The sequence below is a fragment of the Canis lupus genome, chromosome 19, assembly GCF_011100685.1.
Source record: "Canis lupus familiaris isolate Mischka breed German Shepherd chromosome 19, alternate assembly UU_Cfam_GSD_1.0, whole genome shotgun sequence".
NCBI classification, from domain to species: Eukaryota; Metazoa; Chordata; class Mammalia; order Carnivora; family Canidae; genus Canis; species Canis lupus.
In genome coordinates, this window is record NC_049240.1 from 49,291,927 (window position 1) to 49,319,489 (window position 27,563).

General features: G+C 36.5%; 1 long non-coding RNA gene across 1 annotated transcript; it reads left to right on the forward strand.

Annotated features, from left to right (window-relative positions):
- The first annotated feature begins 2,728 nt into the window (after nucleotides 1–2,728).
- Nucleotides 2,729–24,269, forward strand: LOC102156621. The gene is made up of 7 exons (XR_005374301.1): nucleotides 2,729–2,779; nucleotides 5,900–6,060; nucleotides 6,270–6,346; nucleotides 10,389–10,525; nucleotides 20,561–20,766; nucleotides 21,982–22,067; nucleotides 23,362–24,269. It is a non-coding gene; the product is annotated as an uncharacterized LOC102156621 (long non-coding RNA).
- The last annotated feature ends 3,294 nt before the right edge of the window (nucleotides 24,270–27,563 follow it).

Genomic DNA, 27,563 nt, shown 5'->3' on the forward strand with positions numbered 1-27,563 from the left:
ATAAGCTGGACTTCACTAAAATTAAAAATGCCTGTTCTGCAACAGACATGGACAAGAGAATAAGAAGAGAAGCCACAGACTGATAGAAAATATTTGCAAAAGACATATCTGATAAAAGACCATTGTCCAAAATACACAAAGAATTCCTAAACTTCAACAGTAAGAAAACAAACAACCTGATTAAAAATGAGCAAAAGGACCTGGGCAGACACTCCACCAAAGAAGACAAACAGATGGCAAGTAAACATATGAGAAAATGCTCGGGGTGCCTGAGCAGCTCAGCTGGTTGAGCTTCTGATTCTTGATTTCAGCTCAGGTCATGAGATCGAGCCCCTAATGAGGCTCCATGCTCAGTGGGGAGACTGCTGGAGATTATCTCCCTCTGCCTCTGCACTTCCCCCCACTCACATGTGTATTTTCTAAATAAATAAATAATAAATAAATAAATAAATGTTCAACGTCATAGGTCATTAAGGAATTGCAAATTAAAGAAACAATGAGCCACACCACACACCTTTTAGACTGCCCCAAAGCCAAAACATTGATAACCCCAAATGCTGAGGAGAATGTGGAACTACAGAGACACACTAATTGCTGGTGGGAAGACAAGATGATACAGTCACTTCAGAAGACAGTTTGGCAGTTTCTTACAAAACAACATAGTCTTACTATGCAATCCAGCAATTGTGCTCTTTGGTTTTTGCCCAAATGAATTGAAAACTTCTATTGGCATGAAAACCTACACAGAGATGTTTGTTGCAGCTTTATAATTGTCGAAACTTGGAAGCAACCAAGATGTCTTTCAGTAGGTAAATGGATAAAGAAACTGTGGTGGTACACTCAAACAATGGAATATTATTCAGTGCTAAAAAGAAATGAGCTATCAAGCCAGGGAAAGATATGGAAAAAACTTAAGCGTATATTTTGTATATTTAAATGAAAGAAGCCAATCTGAAAAGGTTACATACTGTATGATTCCAACTATCTGGCATCCTAGAAAAGGCAAAACTATGAAAATAGTAGAAAGATTAGGGATTGCCAGGGCTTAGAGGGGAGGGAGGGATAAATAGGTGGAGTACAGAATCTTTTGAGGACAGTGAAACTATTTTTACAACACTATAATTTTGAATACCGATCATTATACAGTTGTCAAAACCAATAGAATAAGCAACACGAGAGTGAACCCTAATGTAAATTATGGATTTGGGGTGATAATGATGTATCAGTGTGGAGTCACTGTAACACATTTACCACTCTGGTGCAGGATAGTGATATTAGGGGACATTATGCACCTGAAGGGGGAAGGCTAGAGGGAAAAAAATATATATATTATTATATATATATATAATATATATATTACCTTTTGCTATGAACCTAAAATTGCCCTAAAAAATCAAGTCTATGTAAACAACAAAAACAGTAAGTTTGTAGTCAGCATTTTCAGTTCTATTTGCACTTTTATCCACACCAGAACATAATACATACACGTAGGCATCATAGAGAATTTATCTTTTGTTTTGCACAGAGAACCACCCCCTTACCACATCACTCCCTCATTTAAGGGTTGAGCATGGTGGACTTGTTATTTCTATTAACTAAACCCATAAACATGTAGAGTAATGTAGCGTAATTCCCACTTCATCCAGTAATTCATTGAAGTCTATAGGAAGTTGAAGAATACTTTTACCATTGTTTTACTGTTAAAGAAGCTAGGGCAACAAGATTTTTTTTTTTTTTAAGCCTGTAAAGACTAAAATGGAAAATTAGAGCTGGAAAGAGAATGAGTCCTTAGAATTCTCCATCTCTCAAAATATGTGGGGAAAAGAAGTTTCACAGAACCAAGTCATCCTCCTTTTAATTTTATTGAATGACGTGGACGCTATCCACATTCCAGTGATATCATCTTTCAACCTATTAGCTTGAGTAATTGGATCAATGTTTGTCTCTTCAGATATTTCCACTATGACTTTCTTCGCTGCAAGTTTTTTACAATTTATAAAATAGTTCTCTGTCCCTATTTTCATTCTGTCTTCTACCTGGTAGAGTAGAAATAACCATTGATGCTGTCTTATCGCCTGGACTTGATCTGTTGATTGTACCTGAGTAGTGACTCTCAAATATTTTCTTTCGTGTACCCCTTTGCTAACCACTTTTCCTGACCCAGTCATTTTGTCCACCCTGTTATCAAATTTATCTCTGGAATTATAAATCTGTGTGTGTGTGTGTGTGTGTGTGTGTGTGATTTCCATGTTGGAAACAGACAAAGAAAAAACTAGTAACCTATTTCCCACAAGAAAAAAAATCGAATGCCTCAGCATGATGTTCCAGAACCTTCGAAATTTAGTTTTCACCCATCTTTCCAATCATATTGGCCACTACTACTCCATTCCAAATCCACAGACTTTATTTTCCAGGCCACGGGCTTCAGATATCATGTGTTTCATTCCTCCATGTCTTAAATATGCTCCCCCTTCCTGCTAAAACATCCTTCTCCTTCCTCCTGGTCGAGGCACATTCATGATGTAAAACCTGGCTACTATCATTTCATCTGTGAAATCTTATCAACTTTGACATCCCTGGAGAGAGCTAGGAGCTCCAGCCTCCCTAGGTCTTTATACATACCTATCAAATTTAAATCAGTCTATTTCACCAGACTGAAATTTTCTGGAGGGATGATTCATTTATGCAAAGCAGATAGCAGACACATGATAAATACTTTCTGGAAGAATGAAGAGACAGACGAATGGTTCTCCGTCTTCCACACTGAGGCTTAGAGGAGGTAAGTGACTAGATAACAGAGTAGAAAATGAATCAGAAAGATGGCAGGGGGTAGCGGGATTTCACTAATTTTCCTACAGACATCACCTGGGAAAGTTTTCCAAATCATAGATGCCCCACTTCAGGCCAGACCCGCTGTGGCAGAGTGTCTGAGTCCCACACCAGGATGTACATGTGTCTAAGGCTGCACAGGTGAACAGCCTCGGCAGGGAGACCTGAGAGCAACTCTTTACTGTGCCACTTCGTGCCCACCTCCCCTCACACCCATGCCCAGGCAAAGGCAGAGTTACTGGCACCACAGACACTGGAAGATTCGTGCCAATATTCCTAGAATTCCAGACTCTCCTTCAGGAAAAGAAAGGTGAGAGGAGTAGGGCTTGGGGTACAGAGAAGAGGAGGAACAAGTGCTGTGGGAAAGAGGGGCAACTTTGAGCCCAGGCTTGCCAAGGGAGTCAGTGTGTGGCCATTCACCCTTGACTGGGAAGTCAGGGGGATTGTGAGATGAGCACTTGCAGGGTTGCTGATATAATATATAGACTCATCAAGACATAAACATTTTCCCAGAAATTACAGAAAAGAATGGCTGGCATTTATTCAAGCTGAGGTAACTTCTGGTTCTCCCCCAATTCGTCACCTTCTTGAGAGGGCACACAATGTGAACGGACCAGAGATATAAAATCATCTAAAACTCATCTTCTGGGGCCTCTGAGTGGCTCAGTTGGTTAAGCATCTGCCTTTGGCTCAGGTCATGATCCCAGGGTCCTAGGATCAGCCCTGTATTGGATTCCCTGCTCAGTGGGGAGTCTGCTTCTCCCTCTCCCTCCCCCTACTCATGCTCTCTCACTCTTTATCTCTCAAATAAATAAATAAAATCTTTAAAAAAATAAAACTCATCTTCATTGTTTAACTTTTGCCACACATCCTTGGAAATGATATTCTGTGCCTTCAGAATAGTGTGAGGATCATATTAAAAGGGGAGAGGGAACTGATCTGTAGGTAGAGATTGTATCTCCAAATCCACATTTGATTTTCATTGTGTTTTTTTACTTCAGGGTGTGCGTGTGTGTGTGGTCTCTCTCGTTCATTTATGTGGGATTCTTTGTTTTTTAAGATTTTATTTATTTATTTGAGAGTTGGGGGAGAGAGAGTGAGAGAGCACACATGCTTGCACAAGCAGGGTGTGGTGGTAAGAGGGACAAGCAGACCCCTAGGCCCATGTGTCGGGAGATCATGACCGGAGCCAAAATCAATAGTCCAACAGAGCCACCCAGGTACCCCTGTTCTTTGGTGGGTTTTGCAACCAAAGACTTAATGATAAAGCATTCAATGATTTGTGAATCAACCTCAATCCCAAATAGCTGTTTCTTGATCCTTCTTCTGCCATTACTGATTATATACCAATTCCCTAGTTATCTTAAGCCACATACAATTTTTATTTTCTTTTTCTTAGTTTCTTCCTATGTACTGTTCCCTTTGCCCTGCCCTATAAAGTGCCACTTTCTGTGTGGTGCTACCTGCACGCCATTTATGTGGAGGGATGGTGCTTTGTCCCCTACTGGTCTGCAGAAACAATCAGTTCTGTGATTCTCCTATATTGTTCCGGTCCCCACTTTTCTTCACCCTAGAGGCAATTGCTGGTGGTGAGCTAAGACCCCAAAATAGATTCAATAGCAGTGCTGCATGATCTTTTCATTATCTCAGGGTTGTCTTTTCAGATGCTCTGTTTCATTTCTATGTTGTTGAGAAGTTTGAAAGCTCCTAAGTCTAATGAGCATTAAAATCCTCAGGAGTAACTCTTCTCTTCCCATCAGCTATTTCTCGTGTGTGTGTGTGTGTGTGTGTGTGTGTGTGTGTGTTTTCAGAGTTCACTTCCCCTTTAATCTAGGGGCCTCATTAGTTGCTTTTATACTGGAATAAAGAGTTGGATTTTATAGAATGGAATTTCACACTCTGAAAACACTGACATTTCCTCTGTCATCATGACTGCATATGGCGGTTGCTGTTACTGACATTTGTCCAAAGATTTAGTATCAAAGATAAACTTATTTTTCTTAGGTGCACCAAGCTGGTCTTTTTTTTGTTCCATACATATTCATGTCAAATATTCAAGAGTCAAGAAGAATCTTGGCTAATCATATTAGTGCTTGCGGGAATAATTAGTAAAAGACAATACACGTGTGTTTGCATGTATGTGATATACAGAGCGAAAGAGAGAGACAGAGACAGAGAGACAGAGAGACAGAGAGGGAGGAAGAATGAAGGTCTAGGTTAGGGCAACTCTCAAAGTCTATTTCATTTATCCACTGAAGAAACAGTGCATTAGAATTTCAGCAATATATACAGAGCCTAATGTGAGACCTTTGGGAAGGATGCTTTAGAGGCACTAAAAGATTATCTCTGACATTGAAAATGCCTGGTCTGTTGTCCTTGCCTTTTAGACCCTCTGTCTTCAAAGGCGTCGCCTCTAGAAGGACTGACTGTAGTGATATGCTTATAGCTCCATTTGCAGACTTTCTTATAGGTTCATAAATGGAGACTAGAAGGAGGAGGGAAAGGAATAAAATTTAATAACTGAATAAAAATGTAAATAAAGATTTGCCTAAAATTACTTGTCCAAGAAATAATTCTCCCTCCCCCTTAAGCTAATACTTTGATAAGCTCAGTACAGTGATCCTGATTTGGAGCGTGACCTTTGAAAATGCTCTCCAGCTTGATTAAAGATGTATTAAATTTGTTTAAATAAACCTCGTTGTAATGGCACATCATTTGTAAGAAGCTATTAGGGGGCTGGAAACTGTGCTGCTGTATTTGCATGAAAATGTGCCCTGCTCGAATTGAGGATCTCTCCTGAATTAACTGCAAAGGGAAAGTGACACTTTCATAATTTTTTCTGACAAAAAAAAAAAAAAGAAGAAGAAGAAGAAGAAGAAAGAAAGAAAGGAGAAAAGGAAGTAAGGAAAGGAGGAAAGGAAGAATGACTTGATGCAAAGCTCTGCAAATGAAGGGAGAACTGGGTGGGAACAACAGAGCCAAGCTCAGTCTGATGGGCACCCTTGATGTTCTCAGGGTGTTCGGTTAAAGGCGATCAATAATATTTATCTGCCAATTACTTTGCTTCCAGAATGGCTTCATCTTTGAGTCTGTGTGTGTGAGCACACGGATTGCTTGAGAGTAACCAGATCCATAAGGATGTTCAAAAGAAAGCTTGTATTGTCCTATGTCTTGAAGTTCCACGACTGGAGCCCCCTCCCTGGCTTCAATTTTGGTGCGGTCTCTGCAAAGGTAATGCTCCCTGGGTTTGTGGAGAAGCTTAAGCACCCGAATGCCCCCACCCACCACTCCCAAATGAAGTATATAGTTGCCAGATGTACCGTAATTCCTGCCAATGGCTCCTAAATGAGCTGCCACTCATAAAAGAAGGGAAAAAAAAAAAAAAAAGGTCTCTCCTTTAAATCAAATATTAAATTAAAACCTTTCCCACTGTCTTGTAGGAGTCCTGGTTCCAGGCCATCTGCCAATTTGCAGGAGCTCCAGCCTCTTCTGAGTTACCGTTTTCTGATCAAATCAGGTACAAGGATGCCCAGTTTTAACCTAGTTTCTTCCTCCTCAGGCCTTGTATTTCACTGGTGAAAATGTGCAGTTTTATCTGTTTACTGAAAACTGCCACCATCTCTCCAGCCTGTGGAGTCTTTCTAGGGGGGGTACAGGTGACCAGTTCTCTGTGCCACCCCAAGAGGCGGGGGTGCTGAGGGTCCGACCTGCAGCTCCTTGCTGCTCTCAGCCACTCTGCTCCAGCATTGTGCTGAGAGTTTTCACTATTCTCTTTGGAATCTTAAAATAGCCACATGATTAGATAATATTCCCATAATTATAAGTTGACAAACCGAGACTCAGTAACTGGCCTGAAATCACATAATTAGCAAGCAGTGAAGCTATGTTTTCAGCTTAAGTGTGTCTGACTCTAATGCCCATGCCATTTTATTATACTAACTTTGACTGGAATTTACCATCTGGAGATAAATTAAAGGACCCAGCTATGAGACATGACTGGGAATATTGATTAACAGTCCCAGGTTCTGAGACACATAGGAGTGTGTCCCCAACAAAATAAACCAGCCACGTAGTAGCAGAACAATTCTTTCCGGGCCAGCAATGCTTAGGGACGAAGAATTATTTGTTGCAAATCATTTAGAACCTTCTCTCTCTCTTTTTTTCTCTCTCCTCCTCTTTCTCCCTTCCTTCTCTCTCTCTCTCTCTCTCTCTCTCTCTCTAAGTCTTTTAAGCCTCGACATTTTCTGGCAAATAGTTTTAGCACATTTTCAACACTGAACCTTAATTTTGTTTTATTTTTCTAAAAGACCCTCATGCAATTTGAGATTAAATGTGATCAAAATGGGTTATCGTTTTGAACATGACCTGTGGCTTCTAAGTAAAAGTGCTTTTTTTCTGCTGTCCAAATTTGCATGAAGGCAATTCTAAAAAAAGTTTAGAACAATGGAAACATGCACAGAGTCAGTACATAGTCTTCTTAAGTAAGTATTTTGAAGAGGATGATGCAAAAATAGAAGGAAGGGAAGGTAATTCAGGAAGTGTTTACCAGAAGACCAGAAAATGCAGAAAATGCACAATTATTCTTTGATTGATTTGAGAGGAAGTCAAAGCATGTTTGAGGCTATTTCTTTTTAATTGTTTTCCTACCAATGTCCATATGAAGTTTTAAAATGAGAATGTTTGAATTAAAAATTCTTTAGAATATTGTGAATCCAACCCTTCTCATTCAAATAAATAAAAAAAATAGATAAATAATTAAGCAACTTTAAATTATGGAAAGGAGATTGATGATGGCAAGATGGTTAATGAATGGCAAGGTTAGCTAGAGTTTCCCAACCTATAGCTTCTCCTTGTTTTCTCTCTACTACATGACTCAGTCTCACCCAATATCAGATCTTAGATTTGATGTCTCCCAACCTCAGAATCTTCAGAGAAAAGTGGCACATTGACCTTGTAAATTCTTTTGTGCTCTTTTGCTTTCCACCCAAAATCTACTTCTAAATTTTCCCTTCCAATTTGTTACAGAAAAAAACACCCAATAGAGAATACACAGAAAAACTGGGAAGCACTGAATCTATTATTTCTCGATAGGATCCTAGTTAAGATTCTGTTACGGTTGATTCAAATGAGCTAGTTGTTCCTGTCCACAGTTTTCACCAACTTGAAGCTCTAAACCTGCATCTCCTACACCATTTTAAAAAATATATATATATTCCATGCGTAGCATTTTACGGTAAGATAGTGAATGAAGGCACTCCCTCCTTACTTGTCTAAGTGGGCTACAAATCCCATCTGTGCTCCCTGGAGGTGGGTGGAGGCCCACGCAGGGGCTCCTGCTCTTGGCCTGGGATCTATGTATGTGTTTGTTTATTTGTCTTACTATAGACAAAGCAGAAGGGATCTCTCTCTCTCTCTCTCTCTCTCTGAAACTTTTGCACAGGGGCCCAGAATTTAAACGAATACTCCTGCCTTCTAGTGCTTTTTTCCTCCTCATTTCCTTTTAGTTTTTAATTTACCATTCCCAGCTGAGATCCTTGAGCAGATAGAAGCAACCCAGCTCCAGGCTAATTGGTTCATCATGCACTTTATGATAATTTTCATTCTGGATTTTGATTAGGTCAGTATGGGGACTGCTTTGGTCAAAGCTTGTAATGATCTGCCTATTAACTCTGAAATAGGGTCTTTGACTGTACTCATCTTATTAGATATCTCAGCTGCCTTTAACTCTGGTAACCATGAAATATTACTGAACTATCTTAATGTCTTATGCTGGACTCTGATATTTTCCATATTAGTTTTAGCCCTATTCAGTTCAATATCTTACTTTTATTGGAAGTTCTGAATGTTGCTGATGGGCAGATGACATACTGTTACCCCTTAAGACTGTTTTGTAGGATCAGCTTTTCACATGTATCTAGTGTGGTGAAGTGTGTCATTGCTCCTCTGAGTCAGCCAGACGTGGTGGCATTTGCCGCTCCACCACTTACTAACTTCTCTAACTAGTGACTAACTCACTTACTCTCTTTTTGCCTCTGTTTCTCCACTATGGTCCCAAAAACTGTTACTACGATACATCTATAAGGCATGCCACCGCGTTCAGCACGCAAGAAAGGTTCAATTAATGGTGCTATTGTTGCTTTAGGACTATCAAAGCAGATTTAAAACTTGAAATGTAGATTTAGACAGAATGTAACATAAGGGATATTCCGGACTAAACTAGAACAATTTGGCTTCAGTTTTCTTGATTTTTAGAGAGCGATATTTAGGGAAGTGGAAGTATTTACAGTTGATTCTATTCTCACTTTCACTTTATGTGTCTGACATTCTATTAGGTTTTTGGTTAATTCTATCCCGGCCTTGATTGGTATTGATTTCTATAAAACATCACAGAGGGGTGATACTTTGTTCATATTTTGTTGACTCCGATTCCTTTACAATTTGTTTGTTAGCAATTTTGAGTTCATTTTGGATTATAAATTTTGTAATCCATTGTCCAACCACTGCTTCCACTTCAAGTTCTTATTTTTCTTCTCTTTAATATTCAATTAGTTTAGCCATTTGGAAACTTGTTTATAAGCCTTGTGGTAACTCAATCAGTTACTTCTGATTTTGTTCCCCCTTTATAGCCTATGATTTAAATTTTAAACATCAATAAATTTTATTCTTGAAAGGCTAAGAACTGCTAACAGAAGTACTTTTACCCAACCAATGTGAAAATTTGAAATGCAGTTTTCTAAAACTGGCTGTTCTCAGGGAGAAAAAAAAAATCTACTATCCTAAATTACCTGATAATCAGTAAGTTTAGAATAAACGCCATTGTTTTCCACACACACACACACACACACATATATATATATATATATATATATATATAGTTTTATATATATATATTTTTTACCTCAACTCACCTTTCTAAAAAAAATTAAAAAAAACTCACCTTTCTATAGTTCTCTATTACGTTGTATCTTTAATAAGTTAGCCTTTAATTATATGTGTGTATGTATATATATATATGTATATATATTTCTGATGCTTCTGCATTGACTCTTCACCTACAAAAAAGGGATAAAGATTTTCATATTATTGACACAAGTAAAGATTCCATTGTTTTTAACATGTATTTATTATTTTTCAATGAAGAATAAATTAAATCTTCAGTCACATTTATTGAGATTTATCAACTATTTAATAAGCCACAGTTTTATAGTTGTTGGGTCATATTTATACAGAATTTAAGTGGAAAATAATCTGAAAGGGGTTGTCAATCTGCAACAGATTCTGAACCACAAGTTGTGAAATTGGATGTTCTTCTTTTCTTCCCAAAGCCATTTACTTGAGAAAATTTGCCCTTGACTAATTTCAGTAATTCAGAAGAACCTCAGTTCACAAATTAGATATCTTTTCTTTCCCCATACAGATAATTATACTTTTACTTTTCTGATTTGTGCAGAGTTACATTTCAGACTCTTTTTAAGGGGATTTTTCTAAGAATATATTTTTGATATATTATTTAGAAATCACTCACTTACAAGAGAATTTTAATTTTCTGACTGTAAAAGACAAGAAGCATATGTGAAATAGTGTGGAGGTGCTGCTGTCTGGTGGCTCAACCCTTGGTAGCTTGCTCAACACTTTGGTGGCTGCAGTTTGAGGAAGGCATTATGGAGCTATCCTAGAATCAGCACCTCACATTGGGGTAAGTTCTTACGGGTGGGATCAACATATTCAGGAATGTTTTACTTTGTGTAGTAGGCTTAGAAATGAGGCACTTTATTGGGCTGCTTAACTAACTTTGTCTAACTAATATATATATCAGACTCCAGATTTATTCATATACTACGTGGACTGGTTCCCTTTCTGGGGGTAGAGCACTCCTGTTTACTTCCAGGAACAGCTCTTTTATCAGAATAATCCAGTTATTCTTGAGCATGGAAAAAGGAGCATCAGGAGGGCAGGAGTCTGATCACCTCCCTGGGAAGATGTGTCGCAGATACAAGAACATTCTTTTTTGTGTGGGACTGAATAAAAATGACCCAGCCAAAACTTAGTTCTTGTATTTTTATCTCTCTTTACATGTTCTTTAAATTAAAAATTAGATCTTGCTGACCACATCAATTTTTCCAAGATTAATAAGCCTAATCTATCATTTTTTTTTCCTTAAGATTTATTTATCCATTCGAGAGAGAAAAGAGAGACTGTGGAGGGGGAGGGACAGAGGGAATCTTTCAAGCAGACTTCATGCTCAGTGCAGAGCCTAACAAGGGGCTTGATCCCACAACACACAAGACTGTGTGTTGAAACCATGAGTCAGATGTTCAACCGCTAAACTACCCCGACACCCCTTCTTTATTAATTTAGGATCACCCCATTACTGTAACCTAGCACTAATTGTAAAAATCTCAATTTCAGACATTCAAAAAGATTTTAAAGTTATTCTTAGAATTAATAAAATATGGCTAGTAGTGTTGGTTAGCGTCTTCCCCCATTTGGGCTGCTATAGCAGGGTACCATCATCTCAGTGGCTAATAAACAACATATACTTCTTTCTCACACTTCTGGAGGCTAAGAAGCACAAGATCAGGCTACAATAGATTCAATGTTTGATGACAGTCCATTTTGTGGTCCACAGACAGCTTCTGACTATGTCTGCACATGGTGGAAAGGAAGAAGGAGAAGCTTTCTGGGGTCTTTTTAATAAAGACACTAAGGGCTTATATCCCATTCAGAGGGCTTCACTCTCCTGACCTAATCACATCCCAAAGGCTCCACCTCTAAATGCCATCACAGTAGAGATTAGGTTTTAAGATATAATTTTGGGGAAATATAAATATTAGTCTATAGCAATTAGATAACAATAACTTTTTCATTGCAGATCCTTGCATAGACATGGATGCTTGCTTTATTACTTTTAATGTGGGAGAACAACTTGCCATTTAGATGTCTTTGATAAATATCTAAACTCAATCATTATATATTGACTTAAACAGGTTTCTCTACTTGCCTGTAATGAGGTCTGCAATGTTCTTTCATTATTGCCTTTCATATTTTTCTTGGTAGAAGCAATATAAAATATAATTTAAACCATTCTTCCTATTTCAACATTGTGTCAGTGATGTAGTTCTCTGATAATCCATATCAGAGAACTAGAGGAATAGTCATATAGGATCCAGAGTTTGATTTTTGGTTTTACCATGAACTATGTTAATTTTTTTGCTTTCTGGGATGCCTGGTGGCTCAGTGGTTGAACGCCTGCCTTTGGCCCAGGGCGTGATCCTTGAGTCCCAGGATCGAGTCCCACATGGAGCCTGCTTCTCCCTCTGCCTATGTCTCTGCCTCTGTGTGTGTGTGTGTCTTATGAATAAATAAATAAAATCTTCAAAAAAATTACTTGCTTTCTTTTTCAGTACAGATCACAGTAGTACCAGTACATGTTGTTGCATAAGTAGAGTCATATATGGTGGCTGGTACAATACCTGACACATAGCGGGTGATCTGTAACTGGTGTATATCTTTTCCAGATCCACTCAACCCCCACCTCACCTTCTCTTCTGCATTCTCCTTTGCAAATGTGATTTGAAGACAACACAAGGCAGGGTAAATAGATCTGTATTAAAGATTGCTATTACAATCTGGGGCATAAGAGTTTCCATCCTAGTTCTGATTTTTATTGACTCATGGACCTAATTGAAATCTCCCCCTCTTTCTCCTCTGTAACAAATGTTTGTTGTCTCCCATTTGTCAGTGTGGCTTGTGTTCCTCTCTCCGTGTTCCTCTTTTTCCTCCTGCCCATTAGCCCTTCTGTTGTCTAAACAAACAATTAAATGACAAAATGTCATATCAATCAACCCCATTTCTCTATTTTCATTCACAGTTAAGCTCAATACCAGCAGTTTCTTGCATTCCTTCCAGTTCTTCCATGTCCTTTCATTCCTCAGTCAACCATAGTATGACTTCCATATATATCTCTCCACTACAGGTGGCATCATCAAAGACATTGACAAAGGATTCCTTTCTTTATCTTCCTGGACTTTTTAATTGCATCACTCACTGCTGTTATGAAAACACTCTCTCGTGGTGTTAACAGTTCTTTCTCTCCTAAAATAGTTTTATGACTCCTTTTGTTCTTTGTTTAATTTTAATGGCTCCTAATATTCCATCTGCAGGTCTTTCCTTTCTACCCTTTACACTGTCTTTAGGCAATCTATTCCCAGAGTTGCCTTGTATACCTTCAATGTAAACCTATCAACTGATCTCAGGAATATGCACATCTCCCATCTCCCATCCCCTCCTGCTAGTCTTAGGGATACTTCATGGTCCAGGTTTTGAAAGCTGACCTCATCACTTTCCCTTCAAACTCACCACTCCTTTATTTCCTGAGACTTTACTATTACTGAAAACAGCAATCTGAATATTTTGGAGTACTTTCCCCATAATCTTAAAAACCATCCACATTGATTATAGTACATGAGATCTACTGAATAGTTCTTGAATCTGTCCCCTCACCTCCCTCTTGTCAGCTTTGCTCTTTCTCTCATAATTGCTCATCAGTCTGTAACCAATGCAATCAGTGGGCCATAATTGCTTACCTCCCCTGTAGTCCTGTTCCCTTTTCCCAACAGCCGTCGTTTGTTTTTATTTAAGGATTTACCACTTCTACCATGGTCAACACTGCCAGTCTAGTGTTCCAACTGGGTTTTGGGGGTGAAGCAGGAAATTTGGTTCTCAGCCAATGGACACACTCTACCAGGCAAATCTAATAAGAGAAATGTCTGAACTCTTATAGAAACAACCGGAAAAGAGTTTTCCTTTTCCTACTGGATTTAGGTCTAAGAGAATGAGGATTGAAATATAGCAGCCACTATGCCCCTGAGACACTAAGAATAAGACCAACATAGAGAAGGAAAGACTAAAAGAAGAAATTATTTCTTGATAAATTAAATTTGTCAGTTAAAAGGACCAATACACCTACTTTTTTAATAGGGAATTTTGGATTATCTATTATGAATTATTATTAGTAGTAGCAGCACTAGTACCTAAAATATACTTAATTGAAATATTTCTTAATGACTTCTGCTCTTGTCAGCCCACATCTACAATGACAAAGCCTAAGGCAACAATGTGTATGAAGGCCCATAAACAGTATGTCTAAATATTTAAAAGATTTAAGTCAAGTTAAAAAGCTATTAGGTCATCTTTGTTGAATATGCATTCATCAGGACAAAACTGAAGACAGTGTAAAGTTCTATTGTTTTTTAATGACTGAAAATAAATAAAATATCAAAGATAGAATTTAATTATTGAGTGTCTGTTTTGTGATATACTGGTAAAGTTTATATGGTTAGTGAAAGAAAAAAAATATGAATTAATAAAGTCTCCATTCAATGTAATTTACTTTTTCTTAATTTCAGTAAATTAGTTATTATCATCATAATTTTTACATAATTTTAATTCTAATGGTAATGTTGATGTAAAAGATTAAGGATAAAATGCCATCACATTCACCATGCACTAAATTTGTCTGTCATATAAATTTCTTAAAAAGGAAATGCAGGGGCACCTAGGTGGCTCAGTCAGTTAAGCGTCTGCCTTGGGCTCAGTTTCCGCTTGATAGTTTTCTTCTTCTAGAAAGGAGAATGTTCTCTTTTCCTATAAGTGGAAAGTCAAGACTTGTACGTGAAATCTAAATTCAGGACTTGTATTCCTAACCACCGTGTTCCACTCTCTAACATGGCCCAGTTGTCCATTCTGCTATTATGCATGTACTGCTTCACTTTCCAAGAACATGTAGTAATTCTGATCAGCTAAGGAGAAATGTTTAAACATAATTATATGGCAACACCTATTGAACTCTATCTTAAATGCTTACTGAAGTGAATTATTTTGTCTCTTTCCATGATATAGCATATTTATCCTTAAGTAGATTGCTCACCTCTTCAAGGGCAGAAATTATGCCTTATACATCTTGATGTATCTTTTATTGCTAAAAACAATGCCTGTGGCATGTAATAGCTATAATCCTAATAAATCCATTTTTATTTGAAATTCTACCTATATTTAAGAGATGCTTTGTGTATAATGACTCATAGTGTTATTTGCTTTCCCTCTCCAGTCAATTTGGTGAAATTTCCAACTAGAACACCATGTCTCTGTAATTTATCATAGGGCCATTCCTCTTCTCCACTGGGGACACCTTCTCCTTGTTCTACATCTGTGTGTGCTTGGGGTGGACACCTGGTGGAAGGTCTGTTCACACGCATGCAGATGGGTGCTGGGAGCAAACCGCCCCCTCGTGAAAACTGGCTTGCTACTGAGAGAAATACCTTATGTCCTCTAATCCAAAGCCATCCTGCATGTTTTCCTTACCAGGATTTAAAGAACATACTCTGTTCCCATCCAAATGTGAAAAGTTTAATTTCAAAATAAAATGTGTCACAATAGCAAAGAAACAAAAGGGGAAAGATTCCTTATGTCATCACCAGTTGACATGTCTTACTTTTACAGGTTCTGTATGTAATACAAACTCTTAAAAAATACTCTGAATAAAAAGATTAACACAATTTTTATTCTTGTGAATCTGAAGCATTTAAGAAGAATGTCAAAGAAATATTTCCCTCACACTGTCCAGTCTAGACATGATAGTTTAAGAATGTATCTTTCGCTCTCACACATGTGCAAATTCTCTTTCCTTCTGCCATGAAAATGTTCTTACTCTAAACCAACACTGAGGATACACAACCAGTCATTATGAACCTAAGGACTTTATGCACTTTTGTTGCAATTATCTTTATCTGCTAGAGGGCATCAATTAATTCATGAAAAAGCGGGCAAACAAACAAAACTGTGTGCCAGCTATGAACCAGGCATTTTGTCCAGTGGTTATACAAACAAGCATCAGATGAACTCCTTACCATCCAGCAGAATTGATAGTCCTTGTTAAAATGCAAATGTTATCTACATAAGTTAACACATCAAACCACTTAACCACAAATGGTTTGTCAAATTACTAGTCAGTCACCCAGAGGACACTGACCTGATGGAATAGAACTTGATGTAGGTAAATGTGTGTGAGAAATAACAGGGATCAAGCCATCTGCATGTAGGATGATGCCTACATGAAATTTTCAGACCATTTGGTAGATCATGTGGGTTTGTCAAAGAGGTTAGGTAAACAGAAAAGTAAGTTCAGAAATTTTAAAGACACAGTTGTTTCAATGTTCATGCAGATAACCAAACACTTAAAGGTTTACTATTTTCCTCCACTGAGGTAGATCTAATCAGGAAGACTTTTTTTTTTTTTTTTAAACAAAAAGCAAAATTTTCCCACCGCTTTCACAACATAAGCAAAGCAAAACAAAATGGAAAACAATACTTGTGTGGCCGATTAGGGTAGAGGGAAGGCTGCCTGTGGCTCAAGACATCTGCCCTAGGGATATCAACAGTCCCACACAGCTTCCCTAAGGGATGGGCCCAAACTTCCATATACCTTCATTCCAGTTGTGGGTTCTGAGTATCTTTAGGCACATTCATTAAGAAGCTTTTAATTTTTTATTTATTTATTTATGATAGTCACAGAGAGAGAGAGAGAGAGAGAGAGGCAGAGACAGAGGCAGAGGCAGAGGCAGAGGCAGAGGCAGAGGGAGAGGCAGAGGCAGAGGGAGAAGCAGGCTCCATGCACCGGGAGCCCGACGTGGGATTCGATCCCGGGTCTCCAGGATCACGCCCTGGGCCAAAGGCAGGAGCTGAACCGCTGCGCCACCCAGGGATCCCCATTAAGAAGCTTTTAATAGAAGTTGGAATATTCCTTATGGAGTAACTCAATATTATTCCATTATGATTATCTACAATTCTATTTCTTATCAGAAAAAAAAAATAATGGTGACAATGATTAGCACTTATGAGTTCAGCAAAGTCATCTACTTTGAAAATAAAGAGCTTGCCTCTTCCAGAATCTCTGAATTCACTTTATTTTGAAAAAAAATTTAGAATATGATTTATTTATTTTTAGTTTTGCTTTACATTCTAAGCAACAAGTATTCAAATGAATACATTGAATAATATTTAGAAAAAGAAAATCCTTTTTCCTGATTTTAGGATAAAAAAGAATCATCCATGTAAGTTTTATTTTATTAGATCACTTACGGACATTGTACATATCCTTTTACATATACAAATATATTTTTTCTCAGTTCAAGTTGAATAGAAACAAGAAAATATATATTATATAAATAACAAGACATCACTTCACAGCTTTATAATATAGGAAAGGGAAAATAGGTAACCTTTGAGAAGAAATAACATGCTATTTTCTATTCCAGAAATTGTTATTTTGATGGGAAAAAAATGCTGATCATTGGGAAGCAGAGGTGTTTAGATTTAGAAATCATATTATTTGAGGGCACCTGGGTGGCTCCATGGTTGAGTATCTGCCTTGGGTTAGGGGGTGATCCTGGTCTGGGGATCGAGTCCAACACCAGGCTCCCCGCATGGAGCCAGCCCGCTTCTCTCTCTGCCTATGTGTTTGCTTTTCTCTCTTTATCTCTCATGTATAAATAAATAAAATCTTTGAAACATTAATAACAATTAATATGCAGAAGTGAATGTGACTTTTCTTCTTTTTGCATTTTTCTTGACTTCCCATGTTTGAGCATAGGACTTTTACTACTACAGATTATTTTGATTAGAAGATGAGTGAATACTGTGTAGTAGAATAATAAGGTGATCAAGCCTCTCCAGCTTCCCCTAGCAGTGAGCTACTGTGTTCAGGGGACCTGGAATATGCCATCTTCCTGCTCCGTGTGATTAGCAGGCAGTAACAGATCCTTTAAATATAAATTCAGTGCATATTTAGGGACAAGGCACACTAACTGAGAATACTGCCAGTGGTCTATTCTAATGAGCTGCTAACTAAATTGGAAAATATCAGTGGATTGTCCATCCTTTACTTTGAAACCTTTAAATAACTTGGAGAAAGAGAAGTGGAAGTGGGACTCCAGAGAAAGTTGAGCAATATGACAGTGGTGAGTTTTACCTCCTGTCTCAGCAAAGCTTTTCCTGTCATTTCAGTTAGCATTTCTTCTCATACACTTGATGCTTGTTCTGGTGAGAACAGTGTTGTTATCCAAGTGTGCCTCCCCTCCATCATTTTTCATGCCTTTGTTCAGGAATTTAGTTTCCAGCTTTTTCCCTTGTTTTTAATTTTGTCTTAAATTTGTTCCCAAAAGTTATAGTATTGACTTTATTGATTTTATGATAGGATGCCTTGAGATAGTTATGAGGTTGTAATTATAAAGCTATTGTTTACAAACATAAGTGATCATTTTTAAGGATAATACAGGCTCCGTTTGCTGCATTTCAAATGCCTGTTATTTTTTTCAACTCTTGTTACCATAAAGAGCTGAGTCTACTTTAAATAATGAATGACTGTCACTTAATTCCTATGAATTATCCTGAATGTTGAAGTCTATCTTTATTTTAAAGGTTAAAATCATATGAATAAAATAGTTACATGCAAATTGTCTCTCATATTCTAAGGAGAGCTAAGGCTTTTGCTAAATTTTGCATCAATGTCATAAGTTGATGCATTATTCTTTTCTCAAATTGATAATAGCTGGAGAAAAAAAAATCTGAAAAGAGGTGATCTCCAACCAAAAACCTCAGGAATTTTCTGACATATGAGTTTGTTATTTGGTTATAAATTGAGATTAAGACAAGGAGGGATAAGAATGTCATTGACTTAATATTTTTTGAATATTTTAAAATACATAAGAAAGTCATTGACTCAATATTTTTTAGATCATATGCACATCATGAAAGTAAACCCTAGATGTAAGGGTGGCTAGGAGAAGAGTAATTGATAAATAGAGCAAACAGTAGTGCTTCTTAATGCAATAAGGAATATACCTCCCTTGAAGCAGAAGGAAATGGATCTTTCTCTCCACCAGCCTCCTCTCATCCATGTTAATTCTTGAAATGAGATTGTAGTCAGTTTGGTTCAGATGGGATGGTGTCTTAGTTGGCTCAGGCTATGATAAAATACCATAGACTAAGTGGTTTAAATAGTAGAAATTTATTTCTCACAGTTTTGAAAGCTGGGAAGTCCAATATCAAAGTTCCAGCAAGGTCGGTTTCATTTTGAGGTCTCTTATTCTGGTTTGGGGACAGCCACCATCTTCCTGTGTGCTAACTTGGCCTCTTCTTTGTGGGCACATGGGGAAGAGAGCAAGCTCTTTGGTGTCTTTCTGTATTAGGGCACTAATCCCCTCATATAGCCCTAATCTTAAGGCCCTAACTTTCAATGCCATGACCTTGGAGGTTAGAGCTTCAATATATGAATTTGATGGAGACATAAGCAGTCTATTATAGACAGTGAGATATTTTTAAAAAAATAAAAAAGTTTTAAATCTCAAATCTTATAGGAGCCAAGCAGGGCTGTGTCTTAAGATGATGCTTGTGATGTTTAGTAAATTCTTCTCTATGTAATGAAGAGAACACTGGCTTGAGCATCTGTGAAAATTGAGTTTAAATTCTGCTTGTGTAATTTCTTAATTGTGTGTGATTTTGAATTTTTAGTGTCTCTAAGACTAAACATTCATGCACAATAATTTTGACCTATTTGTTGTATTGCAAAGTATAACAGAAGCAATGTACATGAATATGCTTAAAAATAGTAAATACTCAATAAAATACTTCTAAAATACTTTTTAATGAACCTGATCCTATGTATTATTACACAAATAAATGTGCCACACAATTAAGAGACCATTAAAAAAATAACTGCAATTGACCACAGTTACATAGTCAATATACAAGGAAGGCCATATCCCATCTTATGATCTTTCCATCATTCCATCGAATTCTAAAGCCACTACATTAATATATGACCAAAAACTTGGCCCAGAAAAAGTCCATAAAGGTATTATTATACATTTAAGTCATATGTTAAGTAGTTTTACAACCAGCAAGAAGGAGCTTTTCCAAAGAAAATTGTTTGCAAATATGACCTGTCGGATTATGGCATGATTATCTCAAGGAAACCATTTTTCTTCAGTTTGGAAGTATTTTTGTTTTTGTTTTTTTGTTGGTTGCTCATTTTAAGTTCATGACTCTCAGATTCTTGGTATGTAGCTCTCCCTCTGGTGCAAATTTTCCTTACTATTCAATGGAGAGTTAGAAAAACATATTAAAATACCAGGATACAGAACATGGCCTCATTTTCAGCAAACCTATCATATGAGCAAACATGAATCTATGTGTTCATGTCTAGACTTTGGCTCGATATAAAGATAACTGCTCCAACTCATAATATGTTTCACCACGTTTATCTTGCCTCATTAAACTTAATTCCCAGAAGAAACCTGCATGAGCGGCTATTGATGAGTCATTTCCAGTCACTCCATTGACTAGAGTAACCAAGATAAGATTTTGGAAATGAGTACAACCTAGAAGGAAGGTGGGTTGTAAAAATAGCTTTGGTCAAGCTTGAGTCATTTTACTTGTATGTATGAACTTAACAAATACAACTTAAGAAATAGTGAACGCCTTCAACTTTAAATGAACTTTCAGTGTCCAAGTATACAGTGCCATTTTCTGTCTTCTATTTCTTTGTTTACTGTACTTTTCTTCCTTCCTTCCTTCCTTCCTTCCTTCCTTCCTTCCTTCCTTCCTTCCTTCCTTCCTTTTTTTTTTCTTTTTTAAAGAATGAAATATCCTTTGTTCTTCCTTGTGTCCCCAGGACCTGAAACTGAGAGTCACAAGTTGGTCAGTCATGTGCCCCGGGGCCTCTATGCCACTGGAACGGAGCCCACTGCACCGTACTCTTCTATATTGCTTTTACTAACTAGTTTCTTCAGTAGAACAAAGCTGAAGACTCTAGATAAACTGATACAATTGGGGATGACAGACCTGTGCATGTGGGTTGTTGGATAAACAGAGAAATAGGTATGTCAACTCTTATCTGAATTGTGAATGCAATCATCACCTAGCTGAGAATCTCTGGAGAAATAAACTAATTAGCCAACAGACAGAAGAGGTTCCAGGTTTTCACAAAAGGTATAGTGACACATAGGCAATATGACCTGTTCCATGATTTTTACATCATGTCATAATGATATCACAAGACACAGGAAAAGCTGTTCAAATGATCAGATCCATCATCTTATACTGCAGGTTCCCAAAGAATGTAAATAGCTGCTTATCAATTTGGATTAGTGTAAGTGCTGCCAGACAATTACAAAGAGCAACAATAGTATATTCTGATGGTCCTTAGTGATAAATTCAATGGGACAGAGAGATAAACCAAAATTAAATATGACACGGAAAATTCTGGGTTAAGCCCTTGGGCAGCGGTCTACCTTATGCTTTACTTAAATAAGACTTAGTAGATCGGGTGATATCAACAGGTTTATTGACCAAATTCATGTCAAATGATTCTAGAAAATCACAAAATACAAACAAGAAGTCCAGGTGATCATTCTGTGGCTCTACTGTGGTAATAATATTACTAACAAGTGTATTAGAAGCTAACATTACTCATTTGTGTCATATTTTTTGACTTTCTCTTATTGAGGGGGGTTTTGAAATGAATACATTCTTCACACAAACATACGCACGATGCACCAGTGATTGTGTAGTTGAACTAATGTTTTCAGAGATGATGAACACAAATAACAAGTGAAAATTTGAGGGCCACAACACTACAATTCCAAAGGACACTCTTTACATTGTTTTCTCTATTATAAAAATGAAATACACTAATACTACATTCTATCTAAAAAATAAAAGGAACAACTTACAGGTCTACATTACTGCAATATGTGCTGTCTGTTGTGCAAGCATTCCTCACTGGAGATTTTTAAATCAGATTGATCCCATACTTACCTTTACGATGACTTATTTAAAGCAAGTCTCCCTCGAGGTCATACTGTCTTTAGAGGGGGAATGGAGTAAATGAAAATTGTTGATGCAAAGAAAAACAAAATATATTCTATAAGCCATCTTATTAGCTATCTTATTTAAATATTTAATCTCTCTTACCTCAGGAAAAGGAAGTCTGTTTTTATTTAATTCTATTGTTTAAATAACTGACCACTACACTTTCAGTTAAATATTATATTCTTATACTCTTCTCTTTTTCTTTTCTTCTTTCTTGTTAAGAGTCATAGCAACCTGGGTTCTGTGATGAGACTGTCACCTCTGAGCCATGCTGAGTAAGAGGAGACTTTCAGAATACGGACACGAAGGTACAATGGGCCATCTGCACGCTTTCACCAGTGCTAGTGCAAAGACTCTTTGGCAGGAGAAAGTCAAGGAAAGAGAGAGAGAGAAAAAAAAAAAAAAAACTTAGAAACTACAGATGTTTAACCTTTCAAATTTTTGTCATAGGCGACTCCGAAGCAGATCTATGAAACCACCATATTCCCCATGACCCTGGAGTGAGCCAGGATAAAGTTGGGCTCAATATTTCTTGTTATCATTCCAATAATACTATCTTGGGAAGAGAATATTTCCAAGAAAGTATGTTCAATTCTGGAAATGCTAATGGGTTGGCAACTTTCCCCCAAGTCTTTCTAGCTGCAGGGAACAAACGAGGGCAGAGTGCAGCCAGTTACTGGGAGTACTTGCATTTCCTAAGTCCTCCAAATTGCTTACCTACTAATCCCCAGTGCTTTGCTTTCCTGCGAAACAGGTCCCATTCCTGGGAATTTGAAATTGCTTTAATGGATAAAGTGGTGCCGGGGACATGTTATTACCTGTATGTGTGCATGAAACTCACATACATGCTTGCCCCAAATCAAACATTTATTTTCCAACCAGAAAAGAGGAAGTAGATTCAGATTCAAGTTTCTTTAGGGACGAGATCATGCTGAGAGGCAAATGAATGGCCACTGTGGGGAATTTATTTCTCCTGCTGAAAAAGCAAAGGCTAATAATAATTGAGGTTGATTTGCAAAATGCACAGCTTTACAATAATCATATGATACCTAGTAATTTTGAAATTGAGGTAAAAAAAAAAAGGAAGCACTTCAGAAGCCGGAATTATGAAAATCAAGAAGTTGCTTAAAATATTTGAGAGTGTGCTTAGAGAATCAAATGCCATATGCTTTATTTGCTTCTGAAGAGAAATCGTCTTTTCTGTTGGAACAAATTGCACACAGGTGTTTGATACAGAGTTTATAAGCTATCAAGAGGAGCAGAATGTTTCGGGCTGGGGTAGGAGGTGTTAATTTGGGAAAGGTGGTATGAGGGGTGGATGGAGAGAACAGAACAAGTAGGAAAAAAAAAAGAAGTATTTTAGCCATATTTGCAAACTGGGTGGGGTTGTTAGAATTGGAATTTACCACCTGAGGGCAAACCCACATTAATTTATGCAGTCAAATTAGGATTCTGCTTTTCAACTACTTTGCTTATGAGTCGCTGGTGTAAGAGAAACAAGAAACATAATAAAATTAACGTACATAGTGGTTCTGTATCTATTTCTGCCAATTATGTGGGAACTATACATAAAACTAGCTTAAATTTCCTTTCCACTCACAGGTCTCAATGGAATTAAGGATGACCCATTTTACTGATGAGAAAACTGAGACCAAATTTTAGTTGACTGCAGTATGCATAGATTGGGTGTGTAACACGCATTGCTTCTCATACTGACAGATCCAGATACACAGGTCATTGATGCCTGATATGTGAGGCATCAATGTGATAATCTCTCTGGGGAAATACAAAACACGGTTTTTGAAATGGAATCTATAATAAAATATCACCAATGCAAATTGACCTAGGCTCATAAAATAGGGTAGAAAGTTTGACATTTCAGAGTCATGTCCAGGATATCCAAAACAAAAACAAAAACAAAAACAAAAACAAAAACAAAACAAAAACAAAAAAGCAAAACCAAAACCAAACCAAAAACAGAAGCTGTTAACTAGAGAGTCAGGCCCACTTCACCAATTTTAAGACGCTACATTGAGTTTTCTTACTAATGTATAGACTGTCATGCTTTAGTTTATGTGACACTAAAACATTGGATGGAAGGTGGAAATTTAGCTGTCTTCAATAATCTACCTTCCCTAAATAGGCTGTTAAAAGTCATCAGAGTGACCCTTTGGAGAGAGAATCCATTAATTGGTCTGTATGAAATAGTCTGGATCTCCCTTTAATCTCCCTTTAGCCTGTCTTTCCAGTAAGTATGAATTCAAAAACAAGTATTCATAACAAAACCTTGTAAAAACTCCAAAAGCATATTTTTAAAAACACAATCAAAGCAGTTGAATATTATTGTCAAGGAATTATCTACAACAAACAGAAGATTAACCATTGTAATCCCCACAATTACTTTATTCATGGTAAATTTCCTTAATTCTAAAATAAATTTGTTTATTATCTCTGAATATAGAATGTTTAAAATCATTTCTCCCTGATTAAATGCTAAGTTATTGAGTTAATTTTCATTGTGTTTTATTTTTGGAAAGTAAGTACAGAAACTCAGGTTTTGTGTTTTATTAGAGATAATTTTAAAATTTAAGCAACAAACGATCAAGCGTTAGAAAGTTCTGTGAGTTCCTTTCTGAAATTAACCAATTGCAAATGGAATGTTGAAATTCTAAGACAGACAACACTTTTGCTAGTGAATAACTTATACCAAAGTCAATGTCATAGAAACTCAATGTGAAAATATCTCTTTCTTCTCAATGTATTAAATAATAAACTCATTGGTAGTTTTTGAAGGGAAGTCCTCATGTTTGGTTTGAATAATCTGAAAATTCTGTTTGGTAAACTTGATTTGATTTACATTCTGTCCATTTTTGACAGGAAATTATAATTGCAGCAATCAGAAAAAAATAGAAAGCATTAAGAGATATAATATGCAATTTTGGACCTAGGTTGCTAATGATATTTAAATCTTGGAAAACCCAAAACTAGAATATTTTTTTGTTGTTGTTCTGATTGTAGCTACTTGAAAATATGTGTGGAGGTAGAGCAAGGGGGTTGAACTGTAGTGATTTGTTACTGGTAAATTCCCAAACTGGATGACTCACTAGCATATAACCAGCCCAATCTGTACCAATTTTACAAACATAAGGGCTGCTGATAATTACAGCATATATAGCTCAATAATGAAAAGATAGTTTTAAATGATAATTTTATTTTCCCCATTTAATTTTTTAACTTTATTTTCTTCAAAAGTTTTATTTACTCCAGTGTAAATGAGTAGAATTTCTTTATGATTTGCAGATTTATGACTTTATTTACAAGAGTTCAATACATAGTTAAAAACATATAGGGAAAAATTACTTAATCCGGACAGTTTGGCAATGTTGCATAGTGACAAAATCATTTAAAAGATGTGAAAATATTTTTTTTTTATTCCTTATAACAGATCTTCTATTTCAGAATAACTGACCTAAGGTCATATGGATACTACCTTGTTCATCTTATTTTTTTTATTTTTTTACTAAGGATTAGTTCTGAAAGGGACTAGAGATAGGGCGGGGAACTGGGGAAGATTTTCTCTTTTCAAAATAATTCTCTCAGGTAACCAATAATACACAAACTTTTTCATAAGTATTGGATTGCTAATTTTCATTCTAATTATTACTAATGAAAGTCTTAAATATGCAACTTTGAGATACCCAATAACTCCTTTCAGTTTTAATGTGTTCCTTGTGCATTTTAATTTTATTGCTGAGTGGGATTATCTCTTGTCTTTTCATTGCCTTATTAGTTCTTTTGTAGGAAAATAATTTATTTTTTATTTTTTTAAAGATTTTATTGATTTATTCATGAGAGACACACAGAGAGAGACAGAGACATAGGCAGAGAGTGAGGCAGGATTCCTGTGGGAAGCCCGATGTGGGACTTAATCTCTGGGCCTGAGATCTACCCTTTAGGAAAATAATTTAGTGATCTTCAAAGCTAAAGAGTTTGACAGTCTAGTTCAAGTTGATCAGATCTTATTTGCTACTTAAAACTGAGTTCCAAACCTAAGGTATACTATTATAGATGTATTTCACAGAGGCAAATATTTGATGAGAAAAATTTAAAAATCTAAAAACACAGCATGAGAAATCAATTTTGGAGTTTTCTTCAACAGCTGTGTTCTAGCAAAAATAAATATGGATACCTAATTAAAAATTATAATATTATAACACATTCAATAATTGTATTAATCTTGGTGGACTCTTTCCTCTAGTTATCTCCAGTGAGGTTCATGAAATACTCATTGTACATATCCCTACAATCTGGAATGAATTAGTTGTTTTTTATTTTCTTTTTATTGGTTAAAATAATTTGAAAATTAGGGATGATTAATGTCCTTATTTTCTCCCTCTACCTTTACTGGCAATTATATTCTGGCAACAGATTAACTATAGAAAAAAAAAAAGTTCACATGGAGACTACATACTGAAAAGTTGTAAGTGGAGTGTTAGCTATGATAGTTACTTTAAAAAATATAAAACCTATAACGTTCTATTTGAGATCATATATTGACTATATATGATCTCAAATATATATGACTATAACTTTTAGTCAATATCCAGGTAATATTCTCAGAGAGTAACTGATAAATAAGATAATTCTAACTGAAGACATTCATTATTCAAAAGGCATTTCAAACTGGTAGTAGACCAGAAGATAGAAGCCAGACCAAAATGGGACCACAGTTGGCTGACTCAATACTCTGAGATGTGATGGTGTTGGCATAATGACATCACTACTCTCTTGGGACCAATCATTTGTAATGCAGGTGGCAGAATGAGACTGAGAGACTGATCTCATCAGAAAATAGCTGATCCAGACAAAATGACTTTTTCAGTGTCTACAACTGCATTTCTGTCCATCCACGTCACTGGAGTAGAGGATATATGCAAGTGGCATTACAAAATTAACATAGTTTAAGGGGTTATAGGTAATCTAGAACCAAATCTCCTGGTTGACAATGAAAGCTCTACTCAGGTATTAATTAAGACTTTAAGTACTATTTGGACCAAAGTCTTGTGTAAAAGCCTAGTAGTCAATAAATAGGGATTACCACTATCTTTATTTTTTTTTTTAGATTCTATTCAATAGAAAAGTTCCTGTCCATCCTTCCTTCCTTCCATCCTTCCATCCTTCCTTCTTTCCTTGCTTCTTTCTTTCCTTCTTCATTCCTATGGACTACGTACTACAAAATTTAGTGATATAAACTGATAAGATATGGAAAGAGTTGTGTAAATTCAATGATTTCTCATCAATGTGACTTCTTTTGGGTAGATATATTACAATTATAAAGATATAGACATAAAATTTAATTTAAAAATTCTTTATTTTTTGATACTTTTTCTTCATGTACATCCAAAAATAAAAACATGAAAGTTGAAAATTTGTCTTTTAGACCCTGCCTGTCTGAGCTTTTGGTTCAGAGCAGTTTAGATGGTGTCAGATTAAAATACATGCCATAATAGTCATTAAAGTTCCAAAGCTAATGCAAACCTGATTCAAGCATCCCCAACTGACAATGTTTTATGCCTTCTAGATATCTGATTCCTTGATGTCTCTTCATTTGCATTTGTTCTAAATGCATCAAGAAGAAAACCTTGAATTCTAAAATGAAGAATAAATTTATAACTGATTAATACTAATTGTTGTTTGTTTAGTAATTATCCTTAAGTTTTCAAGGAAATGTTGCTATTATTCACACACCCTGACAACACAGATGGACGAGTCTTTGCTGCAACAACATCCATGTTCAGATGAAC